The 12,972-nt window shown below is 45.3% G+C and overlaps 1 protein-coding gene across 4 annotated transcripts in view; it reads right to left on the bottom strand.

The window, feature by feature from the left end:
* The window catches only part of LOC137370043 (polyamine-modulated factor 1-binding protein 1-like), a 719,669-nt gene that overhangs the window by 684,112 nt on the left and 22,585 nt on the right, over positions 1-12,972 (bottom strand). The window lies entirely within an intron of this gene.

Raw genomic sequence — 12,972 nt, 5'->3', positions numbered from 1 at the left:
CTGACTTCCAAGAAGTTAGAAATTACCTGTCAAGCAGCAAGAGCACACTCTCAAAGTGCTGGAGCAGCAGCCTTTCACATAGGCATGGTTGCAGCTCTTCAGTTTCAAGTTGAAATCTTCCTAGCACATCAATTTCATTAAACTATCAGTCCCTGCTGTGCTCTCACCTTAGTGACCGTGGCGAGATGCAGAGAGCTTGGAGAACTCGTGCGCTGGCTGTTAAAGCCAGAATTCAGGGTTAAATGCCGTTTACATATTTTAATGACTTGCCTAACAGCTGCAAGGGGATTCCCGACTCTCCTTTAAACCCGGAAGCGAACGGTAGCATTTCGTGTTCCCGACCCAATGCTGTTTATGTTTGTTTAGAGATACAGCACTGAAACAGGCCCTTCAGCCCACTGAGTCTGTGCCGACCATCAACCACTCATTTATACTAATCCTACACTAATCCCATATTCCTACCACATCCCCACCAGTCCCTATATTTCCCTACTACCTACCTATACGAGGGGCAATTGCTAATGGCCAATTTACCTACCAACCTGCAAGTCTTTTGGCTTGTGGGAGGAAACCGGAGCACCCGGAGGAAACCCACGCAGACACAGGGAGAACTTGCAAACTCCACACAGGCAGTACCCAGAATTGAACCCAGGTCGCTGGAGCTGTGAGGCTGCAGTGCTAACCACTGCGCCGCCCTCAAACTACTTTTCAGGGATTTAACCTCGCACGCACACCTAGGTCTGCCTCTCTTGGCAGTTAAAATTCTGCTCCTAGAGTTATAAATATCTGGAATAACTGGTTAGAATGGGAAGTGGAAACCCATTCTTTGGATGCAATCAAAATCCAATTGGATATCAAAACACTGATGTAAGGTTGAAATAGCAAAGTAATAGAATGACCTACAATAGGCTCAGATTTTCTCTGGTCTTTGATCTATCTAAAAAATAAGAACTTTTCAAGATAGGAAGTAGCAATTTGCAAGGTACAGAGAGTCAGCCTGAGGATCCTTGATGCTTCATATGTATGCAGATAAATGGCCTGGATTAGGTTATTAGCACAAATTTACAAGTATGCAGATGGTGACCAAGATGTATAAATCAGAGTAATTCATAACAAAGCAAGCAAATTTTTGTTTCAGGGAACTGAGCCAATAGATAAGCAAGTGCAGTTCATTGTGGGAAGTATCAAGTAACATCAAGATTTCAATCTATATACATTGCTTTATAAGATGTTAAAATCTGCTGTCTGAGCACACTTCCTGACTACACAACCTTACAGTCTCTAGTCACATTTATTGCTCATAATTTTAAGTAAACCTTTCCCACTGTAAGTTGCTACATCAGCATTTACTATTTAATTTTGCTGTAACTTGCTCTACGGCAGTGAGGCCTGGACAACATAAGTCAGCCAAGAGCGACATCTCAACTCATTCCATCTTCGCTGCCTCCAGAGAATCCTTGGCATCAGTTGGCAGGACCGTATCTCCAACGCAGAAGTCCTCGAGACGGCCAACATCCCCAGCATATACACCCTACTAAGCCAGCGGCGCTTGAGATGGCTTGGCCATGTGAGCCGCATGGAAGATGGCAGGATCCCCTAGGACGCCTTGTACAGCGAGCTCGTCACTGGTATCGGACCCACCAATTGTCCATGTCTCCGCTCTAAAGATGTCTGCAAACGCAACATGAAGTCCTGTGACATTGACCACAAGTTGTGGGAGTCAGTTGCCAGTGATCGCCAGAGCTGGCGGACAGCCATAAAGGCGGGGCTAAAGAGCGGCGAGTCGAAGAGACTTAGCAGTTGGAAGGAAAAAAGACAGACGGGCAAGGAAAGAACCAACTGTGTAACAGCCCCGACAACCAATTTTATCTGTAGTGCCTGTGGAAGAGTCTGTCACTCTAGAATGGGCCTTTATAGCCACTCCAGGCGCTGCTTCACAAACCACTGACCACCTCTAGGCGCTTACCCATTGTCTCTCGAGACAAGGAGACCAAAGAAGAAGAAACCATCACAATTATAGGCTTTGGCCATTATGTGACATGTGGGGCAGTTTTTGATTATTTCAAATGTAGTTGCAACATCTGTCTACTGGCCAGCATCTAAATTAATTTTTGGAAAGGTTTTAATAATAATTTCTATTCCTCCACCAAATTTTACGGCGTTTTCCCTTCAATCCGTATTTTTCAGCTGTTTTAAACCAAATCTTTGGTTCAGAGGTTAACTACTCATTGTTCCCAAGTGAATTAAAACCCCTCCTCTCTTAAACCACTTCAGAAATCAGTGTAATCTGTCAGCAAAATAGAATGTAATAATTTACTAAAAAATATACACTGATGTATTTAAGATAGGTAACCTGGTGCAGGTTGAAAATGAGTTTATCACAAAAGTAAACATTTTTAATAAGTATCAAGTCCTCCATTAGTGACTAACCTGATTTTCATTTCCTAGTTTCATTGGTGTACACTAGTCAGTTTCTTACTAAGTTAAATATTTTTAGTATGTAAAATCTTTTAAAAATGTGCTTACTAGTGTCTGTGTGCCTAAGAAAATGCACTCAATTTGAAGACCCTCCTCAAAACAGCCAAATCGATGGAAACGCACGATCCTCATTTTTTCGATCTGGAGCCACAGCCAGCTCAAGGCAAATTATTTTTAAACCTGCATTTAAATTTGCAGAAACTTGACTTATGCTTGAGTTTCTGTAATCTTTTCCACTGATTTGGCCGATTCCAGCTGGATTTCAACTTGGATGACAGAAACTCTGTGCCTTGGTGTTTAAGCAGAACAGAATTTGTTGTCAAACTACCACTGAGGCGCATGGTGCTTACCATTATTTGTGCAACTGCTGTAGAAATTTCAGACCTGGCCAGATGCATGGATAGATGTGGTTATCCAGAAGTGGCTGCCTGATTTGTGGCACTTGCCATTAGCTTCGCAAAAATGGCATCTCACTGTCTGCCTCACCACTGGAGCGAATTGAGCGGCATGAAGTTGCTGTATTTGCACACTAGGTATGAACTAAACTCGCCACAGAAAGTTAAGTTTAGTTTAGTTTAGAGATACAGCACTGAAACAGGTCCTTCGGCCCACCGAGTCTGTGCCGACCATCAACCACCCATTTATACTAATGCTACACTAATCCCATATTCCTACCACATCCCCACCTGTCCCTATATTTCCCTACCACCTACCTACACTGGGGCAATTGCTAATGGCCAATTTACCTATCAACCTGCAAGTCTTTGGCATGTGGGAGGAAACCGGTGCACCCGGAGGTAACCCACGCAAACACAGGGAGAACTTGCAAACTCCACACAGGCAGTACCCAGAATTGAACCCGGGTCACTGGAGCTGTGAGGCTGTGGTGCTAACCACTGCGCCACTCATAAAATATTAACCAAGACTTGCCCATCTTGGTCTAATTACCCTCTTAACACAATAAGTATTAATTACTGCCAGTCAATTTTGCTGACACTGAAAATTTAACTATCGAGTGTGGCGCAACATTCCTTCAGGTTTTACTTGAATTTTTTTTTCTAAATTTTCCTGTCTTCCCCCCCCCCCCCCCCCCCCCCGTCTCTCTTAATCCAATACTTCTTTCCCTTTCTGTACCCGATTTGGATAAATTCAATGCCAGTCTAATTTACACTTCCTTCTCAGTTCTTGCACTGTTAATTTCACAATCCTTCAATCTGATAGGTTAAGGAGATATACAGTTGCTTGCCTTGTTCACTCAGGTTCCAGAGGCCTGGTTTCCCTTGCTACGATGTTATCAGCTCATACTTTCACCAAATTGCAATACAAAAAAAAATTAAATACCTATGCATGCAAGGGCAAGTCTGACTAATGGTAGACACCATTAGATTCCCTCCTACAGCCAATTAGGGCCCAAATTGTATATAAAGACATCAGAAACACGAAATTATCAATTGCTGCTCATAAAAGGGCTGCAAAACTATTATAGCAGCACAGTCCTGGTTTAAAGCTAATTTTCTCCAATTCCTGCCCCTAAATAAAAAACACTGAACATTCAAATTACTGTATTTAAGATGGCATTGAGAGTAATTGAGAATGTAATTAAATACATTTTACTGTGAATACTAATTTTGAAATATTATTCAGACATAATGGGAAACCCAAACAAAGTTGAAAGAGTGCAGTTTTTATTTTGTCTTTCTAACTCCTATTGGAAATGCTTAAATACAAATGTTCAATTATTTGTGTGCTGTTTATACATGAATGCGTATACTCAAACTAGTCGAAAGGTGCATATAGAAACACTACTCTACCCTGACCAAGATATTTATTTTGCGACTTTTGGTTGCAAACAGGTTACTGCCCCAGTTGGCCTCAAATCTCAGCCAAGCAAAGTATTGTCAATTCTATTTAGATATTCGGAAATACTTGTGTACTATTGCATTTATATTGCTGAGTTTCAATGTCCTGATAATTTCTGTGAAATAGAAAAGATTCAGACAGCTATTCTGTGCTCAATAGCTCTCTCCTGCAAGTTCATCCCAAATTTTTCACATTATGTGAGTGACCTTTTTAAAATCAGTGAATATGGGCATTGCTACCAGGGCCAGTATTTATTGCCCATCTCTAACTACCCTTGAGCATGTAGTGTGAGCCACCTTCATGAACTGCTACTGTCTGTGTGGTGAAGGTATGGTGGGGAGTTCCAGGATTTTGACCTAGCAGTGAAGGAACGTTGATATATTTTCAAGTCAGGATGGTGGGGAACTTGCAGGTAGTGGTGTTCCCATATGTCTGCTGATCTTGTCCTTCAAGGTGGTAGGGGTCATGGATTTGGAAAATGCTGTTAAAGTAGTCTTGGTGAGTTGCTGCAGTGCATCTTGTAGATGGGATGCACTGCTGCCATGTTGCACAGTGATGGAGGGAATGAAGACTTAAGGTGGTAGATGGGGCGACGATCAAGCAGACTGATTTGTCCTGGATGGTATTGAGCTTCTAGAGTGTTGCTGGAGCTCTGCTCATCGAGGCACGTGGACAATATTCCATTCCACTACTGACTTGTACCTTGTAGATGGTAGTAAGACTTTAGGGAGTCAAAATGCAGAATACCCAGCACCTAACCCGTTCTTGCAGCCACATTTACCTGGTTGGTCCAGTTAAGTTTCTGTCAATGGTGACAGAGGTCATGATAGGGGATTCGATAATGGCAATGGTGTTGAATGTTAGGGGAGGTGGTTAGATCCTCACTTATTTAAGATGCTAGTTGGTTGGCACTTGTGCAGCGCGAATGTTACTTCCACTTATCAGCCCAAGCCTGGACATTGTCCAGGTCTTACTGCATGCAGCTTGAACTGTTTCATTGAGAGAAATTGCAAATGAAACTGAACAGTCAAATCATCAGCAAACATCCCCACTTCCAATCTTATGATAGAGAGGAGGTCACTGATTAAGCAGCTGAAGATAGCTGGGGCTTAGGACACTATCCTGAGGAACTCCGGCAAGGATGTCCTGGCGACGAGATGATTGGCCTCCAACAACCACCATCATCTTCCTATCTGCTAGGTGTGACTCCAGCCAGTAGAGGGTTTTCTCCCTTGTTTCCAGTGACTTCAAGTTTACTAGGGTTCCTTGATGCCACACTCATTCAGATGCTACCCAGATGTCAAGGGCAGTCACTCTCACCTCACCTCTGGAATTCAAATCTTTTGCTCATGTTCGGACCAAGGCTGAAATGAGATTTGGAGCAGAGTGGTCCTGGTGGAAACCAAACTGAGCATGAGTGAGCAGGTTATTGGTAAGTAAGCGCTGTTTGATAGCACTGCCGGCGACATCTTCCATCACTTTACCGATGATAGCAAGTAGGCTGATGGAGTGGTAATTGTCTATATTGGATTTGTTCTGCTTTTTGTGGCCAGGACCTCCATGGACAGTCTTCCACTTTGTTGGGTACATGCCAGTGTTGGAGCTGTGCTGGAACAGCTTGGCTAGAGGCGGGGCTAATTCTGGAGCAAAGGTCTTCAGCATTACAGCTGGGATGGTGTCAGGGTCAATAGCCTTTGCTGTATTAACTTCAGTCAGTCATTTCCCGATATCACATGGAGTGAATCGAATTGGTTGAAGACTGACATCAGTAATGGTGGGATCTCAGAAGAGATGAATCATCCACTCGGCACTTCTGGCTGAAGGTGGTTGCAAATACTTCAGCCTCTTCCTTTACACTCATGAGCTGGGCTCCACCATCGTTGAGGATGCAGATGTTCATAAAACCTCCTCCTGCCGTTAGTTGTTCAATTGTCCACCACCATTCAAGACTAGATCTGACAAGAATGCAGAGCTTTGATCTGATCCGTGGTTGTGCAATCACTTGGCTCTGTCTACAGCATCCTGCTTCAGCTGTTTGACATGCATTTAGTCCTGTGTCATAGCTTCACCAGGTTGACATCTCATTTAGGTACACTTGATGCTGCTCCTGGCATGCTCTTCTACATGAAATCAGGGTTTGTCGCCTGGCTTGATAGTAATGATAGAGAAATATGTTGGGCTTTGCAGTCACAGACTGTGGTGGAATGCATTCTGCTACTGCTGATGGCCCACAGCATCTCACAGATGCCCAGTTTTAACCTCCTTTATCTATTCTGAAACCATCACATTTAGCACTGTCATCCCACAATACAATGGAGAGTGTCCTCAATGTGAAGATGGGATTTTGTCTCCAAAAGGATTGTGCAGTGGTCACTTCTACCAATACGATTAGAAGGATGCATCTGCAACCAGTAGATTGGCAAGAATCAGGTCAAGTAGGTGTTTCCCTTGCACAGGTTCTCATCACCTGCCCAGTCAGCTTTGTTCTTCAGGTCTCAGGCAGCTTGGTAATTATTTTTAAATTTCCATCATAAATTCCTGTAGCCATCCTACACCTGTGTAGGGGCCCCAACAACCCCACTGCCTTGTGGGCGTCTCGGGAGAGACCAAGGATAAGGGAGTAAACCCTAACAGAAAATCCGGAGCGGAACCCCGTAGGCGGTCATGTGTCACCTTTGGCATGTTTCCGGCAGTTCCTGCAGCCATACTGGTGCCAAACGTCGTGTCCTGCACTCCTTTGGACCCCACCAGAAAGGCCGAGAGGGGGGTTTTGACGACTGGGCAACTCTCAACCTCCATAAATTTGCCCAGGCATGCGCCATGGAGAGGTCACTCCATAGTTGCCTCACAGCGACTGAAACAACACGGAAGGCAGCAGTTACGGGTTATAAGTCCAGATAAATTGGCGTAGAAACTGGGCGCCACAGGTTGCCTTTGTCGGTGGGAGAGGTCATTGCACCTCACTGGACAGCTACCGCCCGCCTCAAACCGGGCAGCCCCCGGTCAATAAGGTTCTGTCCCGCCACAGTCTGCCTGCTTCAATGGGTGCTTGGAGCTCAGGGTCATTGCCCGAAAGGTGGACTGATACACCGCACCAAACAACATGAAAAAAGGAAAGAAGGTACCAGCCCTTCGCTTCGCAAGCTGGAACGTCAGAACTATGTGTCCTGGCCTGTCGGAAGACCTTACACAAATCAACGATTCTCGGAAGACCGCCATCATTAACAACGAGCTCAGTAGACTCAATGTGGACATTGCAGCACTTCAGGAGACTCGCCTCCCCTCAGAAACTCCTTGCTCAGCATGATAGAGCCTCCCTCAAATGGCTCGGAACGCATACTGTCCATCCGACTGCTCACCACCTCTGGTCCAGTACACCTACTCAGCATCTATGCTCCAACACTCTGTTCCGCACCTGAAGCTAAAGACCAGTTCTATGAACAACTCCATAACATCATTAGCAGCATCCCCAACACCGAACACCTATTCCTGCTGGGGGACTTTAATGCCAGGGTTGGGGCCGACCATGACTCCTGGCCCTCCTGCCTTGGGCGCTATGGCGTTGGAAGGATGAATGAGAACGGGCAGAGACTGCTTGAGTTGTGTACCTATCATAACCTCTGCATCACCAACTCGTTCTTTCACACTAAACCCTGTCACCAGGTTTCATGGAGGCACCCAAGATCACGTCGTTGGCACCAGCTAGACCTCATTGTCACAAGGCGAGCCGCCTTAAACAGTGTTCAAATCACACGCAGCTTCCACAGTGCGGACTGCGACACCGACCACTCCCTGGTGTGCAGCAAGGTTAGACTCAGACCAAAGAAGTTGCATCATTCCAAGCAGAAGGGCCACCCGCGCATCAACACGAGCAGAATTTCTCACCCACAGCTGTTACAAAAATTTCTAAATTCACTTGTAACAGCCCTTCAAAACACTCCCACAGGGGATGCTGAGACCAAGTGGGCCCACATCAGAGACGCCATCTATGAGTCAGCTTTGACCACCTACGGCAAAAGTGCGAAGAGAAATGCAGACTGGTTTCAATCTCATAATGAAGAGCTGGAACCTGTCATAGCCGCTAAGCGCATTGCACTTTTGAACTACAAGAAAGCCCCCAGCGATTTAACATCCGCAGCACTTAAAGCAGCCAGAAGTACTGCACAAAGAACAGCTAGGCGTTGCGCAAACGACTACTGGCAACACCTATGCAGCCATATTCAGCTGGCCTCAGACACCGGAAACATCAGAGGAATGTATGATGGCATGAAGAGAGCTCTTGGGCCAACCATCAAGAAGATCACCCCCCTCAAATCTAAATCGGGGGACATAATCACTGACCAACGCAAACAGATGGACCGCTGGGTTGAGCACTACCTAGAACTGTACTCCAGGGAGAATGCTGTCACTGAGACTGCCCTCAATGCAGCCCAGCCTCTACCAGTCATGGATGAGCTGGACATACAGCCAACCAAATCGGAACTCAGTGATGCCATTGATTCCCTAGCCAGCGGAAAAGCCCCTGGGAAGGACAGCATTACCCCTGAAATAATCAAGAGTGCCAAGCCTGCTATACTCTCAGCACTACATGAACTGCTATGCCTGTGCTGGGACGAGGGAGCAGTACCCCAGGACATGCGCGATGCCAACATCATCACCCTCTATAAAAACAAAGGTGACCGCGGTGACTGCAACAACTACCGTGGAATCTCCCTGCTCAGCATAGTGGGGAAAGTCTTTGCTCGAGTCGCTCTGAACAGGCTCCAGAAGCTGGCCGAGCGCGTCTACCCTGAGGCACAGTGTGGCTTTCGTGCAGAGAGATCGACTATTGACATGCTGTTCTCCCTTCGTCAGATACAGGAGAAATGCCGTGAACAACAGATGCCCCTCTACATTGCTTTCATTGATCTCACCAAAGCCTTTGACCTCGTCAGCAGACGTGGTCTCTTCAGACTACTAGAAAAGATCGGATGTCCACCAAAGCTACTAAGTATCATCACCTCATTCCATGACAATATGAAAGGCACAATTCAACATGGTGGCTCCTCATCAGAGCCCTTTCCTATCCTGAGTGGTGTGAAACAGGGCTGTGTTCTCGCACCCACACTTTTTGGGATTTTCTTCTCCCTGCTGCTTTCACATGCGTTCAAATCCTCTGAAGAAGGAATTTTCCTCCACACAAGATCAGGGGGCAGGTTGTTCAACCTTGCCCGTCTAAGAGCGAAGTCCAAAGTACGGAAAGTCCTCATCAGAGAACTCCTCTTTGCTGACGATGCTGCTTTAACATCTCACACTGAAGAATGCCTGCAGAGTCTCATCGACAGGTTTGCGTCTGCCTGCAATGAATTTGGCCTAACCATCAGCCTCAAGAAAACGAACATCATGGGGCAGGATGTCAGAAATGCTCCATCCATCAATATTGGCGACCACGCTCTGGAAGTGGTTCAAGAGTTCACCTACCTAGGCTCAACTATCACCAGTAACCTGTCTCTAGATGCAGAAATCAACAAGCGCATGGGTAAGGCTTCCACTGCTATGTTCAGACTGGCCAAGAGAGTGTGGGAAAATGGCGCACTGACACGGAACACAAAAGTCCGAGTGTATCAGGCCTGTGTCCTCAGTACCTTGCTCTACGGCAGCGAGGCCTGGACAACGTATGCCAGCCAAGAGCGACGTCTCAATTCATTCCATCTTCGCTGCCTTCGGAGAATACTTGGCATCAGGTGGCAGGACTATATCTCCAACACAGAAGTCCTTGAAGCGGCCAACATCCCCAGCTTATACACACTACTGAGTCAGCGGCGCTCGAGATGGCTTGGCCATGTGAGCCGCATGGAAGATGGCAGGATCCCCAAAGACACATTGTACAGCGAGCTCGCCACTGGTATCAGACCCACCGGCCGTCCATGTCTCCGTTATAAAGACGTCTGCAAACGCGACATGAAATCGTGTGACATTGATCACAAGTCGTGGGAGTCAGTTGCCAGCATTCGCCAGAGCTGGCGGGCAGCCATAAAGACAGGGCTAAATTGTGGCGAGTCGAAGAGACTTAGTAGTTGGCAGGAAAAAAGACAGAGGCGCAAGGGGAGAGCCAACTGTGCAACAGCCCCAACAAACAAATTTCTCTGCAGCACCTGTGGAAGAGCCTGTCACTCCAGAATTGGCCTTTATAGCCACTCCAGGCGCTGCTTCACAAACCACTGACCACCTCCAGGCGCGTATCCATTGTCTCTCGAGATAAGGAGGCCCAAAAGAAAAAGACATTTAGAATGAAACAGTGGATTTGAACCAGTGGTGCTTTATTTAGATTGCATCTATTTTGGCAAATATGCAAGTGATTGCATGATGAGGTAGAAACTTGGGACATAGCTTTTCAGTGGAAGATTTATTTTTGAGGGGTTGGTGTCTTTTTGATGCTTGTTATGTGAAATTGGATATGTGACAGATGGTTAGGGGTAGGTTGGGGACTTTGCGTTGAGGTTAGTTGTGGAGAGGTTACAAAATTGAGGGGAGCAACTCAGGGAAATATTAGGACTGTGAAGATATTGCTGGTGGTGAGCAGGTAGTAAAAGTCAAACAAACAATGAAAAGTTTGAAAAGGAACAAAGAAGTGAGGCAAAAGGTGCTGCTTGGACTGGAAAAGGGTTGGAAGTGGTGTACCTCAAGAAACAGTGCTTCGTCCACGATTGTTCTCAGCATATACGGATGATATGCCAACAACACAGAAGAGGTTTGCCAGTGAAGAGGCCAGTAAAAGACTCCAGGTGACAAAGACCATTTAGCGAAATGGACTTCATTGCCCCTCTTTATAAAACCACAATTCTACTAGTCATTTTTAAATCAGTAAGAAATCAAGACGGGAGGTTGAGAAAAATGTATTTTCATGGACAGTTGTTGGAGTATAGAATGCTTTTCCACAGAGTAGATTAGGCAAAGATCACTACATCTTTCAAAAGGAAAAGTAGATAAATATTTGAAGCAGGGGGAGATGGGGACAGAACAGAGCAGTGAGAATATTTTAGACAGGGATCAGATGCAATTTAATGTCAATAAGAGTGAACTAATACATTTGGGAGGACTAAAAAAAACAAGTAATGGGTTGTATACACTAAATAGAAGGATGTAGTTGAACAGAAACCTGGGATTTTAATTACATGACTCCTTCAAAATAGAAATACATGCAGATAAAGCTCTAAAAATTGTCATTTTATAAATAGAGTCAGAGAAGTAAAAATGCATGAAACATAAAATTATATATTGCATTTATACACTGATTAGGCCACAAAGGCAGTGTATGATGCATGTCCGATGAACTCATCAAGTGAGAACTAGGCCATATACAATAAGTTAAGATGGGGGGTGAAGAGAAAAATAAGAGAGAATATGAAAACAGAATGGCAGTCAACAAAAAAGGGAACCCAAAAATCTTCTACCAGCATGTAAACAGTAAGCAAGTAGCAAGGACAGAGAGGGTAATATATGTTTAGAGGTGCAGGGCAAGACTAATATACTTAAATGAGTACTTTATCAATGTTCACTAAGAAAATGAAGGTTGACAAAATATCAGTAGAAGGAGAGTAGAGGCAATGGTTAGGATAAAAATTGAGAAGGGGAGGTACTAAAAAGGCTGGCTATGCTTAGGGTAGATAAGTCACCTGGTCCAGATGGCTTGCATCCCAGGTTGCTAAAGGAAGTGGGGATGGAGAAAGCAGAAGAGCTTGCCATAATCTTTCAATCTTCCCCAGATATGGAGGAAGTGCCAGAGGATTGGCGTGGCAAATGTGACACCCTTACTCAAGAAAGGGTGTAGGGCAGTCCAAGCAACTGCAGGCCAGCTAGTTTAACATTACTGGTAGGTAAGGTTTTCGAAACAATAATCAGTTAACACTGGAAATGGGCAGGTTTAGGCTAGGTAACAATTTTTCAGACTTTAACCCCGCCTTTCTTTTAAGATTAAAATTCAGTCCAATGGGTCAAATGACCTCCTTTGGTGTGGTATACACCTTTCTGGTTCTATAAGCATGTATCCCTAGCCAAACTGTTCCAGTACAGCTACAACACTAGCGTCTACCCGGAAATGTGGAAAATTGCCCAGGTATGTCCTGTACACAAAAAGGAGGACAAATCCAACCCAGCCAATTACCGCCCCATCAGTCTACTCTCAATCATCAGTAAAGTGATGGAAGGTGTCATTAAGTGCTATTAAGCAGCACTTGCTTAGCAATAATCTGTTCACTGACGCTCAATTTGGGTTCTGCCAGGGCCACTCAGCTCGTGACCTCATTACAGCCTTGGTTCAAACATGGACAAAAGAGCGAACTCAAGAGGTGAGGTGACAGTGACTGCCCTTGACATCAAGGCAGCATGTGACTGAGTATAGGATCAAGGAGCCCTAGCAAAACTGGAGTCAATGGGAATCGGGTGAAAACTCTCCGCTGGTTGGAATTGTACCTAGCGTAAAGGAAAATGGTTGTGGTTGTTGGAGGTCAGTCATCTGAGCTCCAGGATATCACTGCAGGGGTTCCTCAGGGTAGTGTCCTATGCCCAACCATCTTCAGCCGCTTCATCAATGACTTTCCTTCAATCATAAGGTCAGAAGTGGGGATGTTCACTGATGATTGCACAATGTTCAGC

Source organism: Heterodontus francisci, chromosome 5 (genome assembly GCF_036365525.1).
Source record: "Heterodontus francisci isolate sHetFra1 chromosome 5, sHetFra1.hap1, whole genome shotgun sequence".
In the NCBI taxonomy this organism is placed as follows: domain Eukaryota; kingdom Metazoa; phylum Chordata; class Chondrichthyes; order Heterodontiformes; family Heterodontidae; genus Heterodontus; species Heterodontus francisci.
Note: the sequence above shows the minus strand (reverse complement) of the source record. Positions and strands in the feature narration are given on the sequence as shown.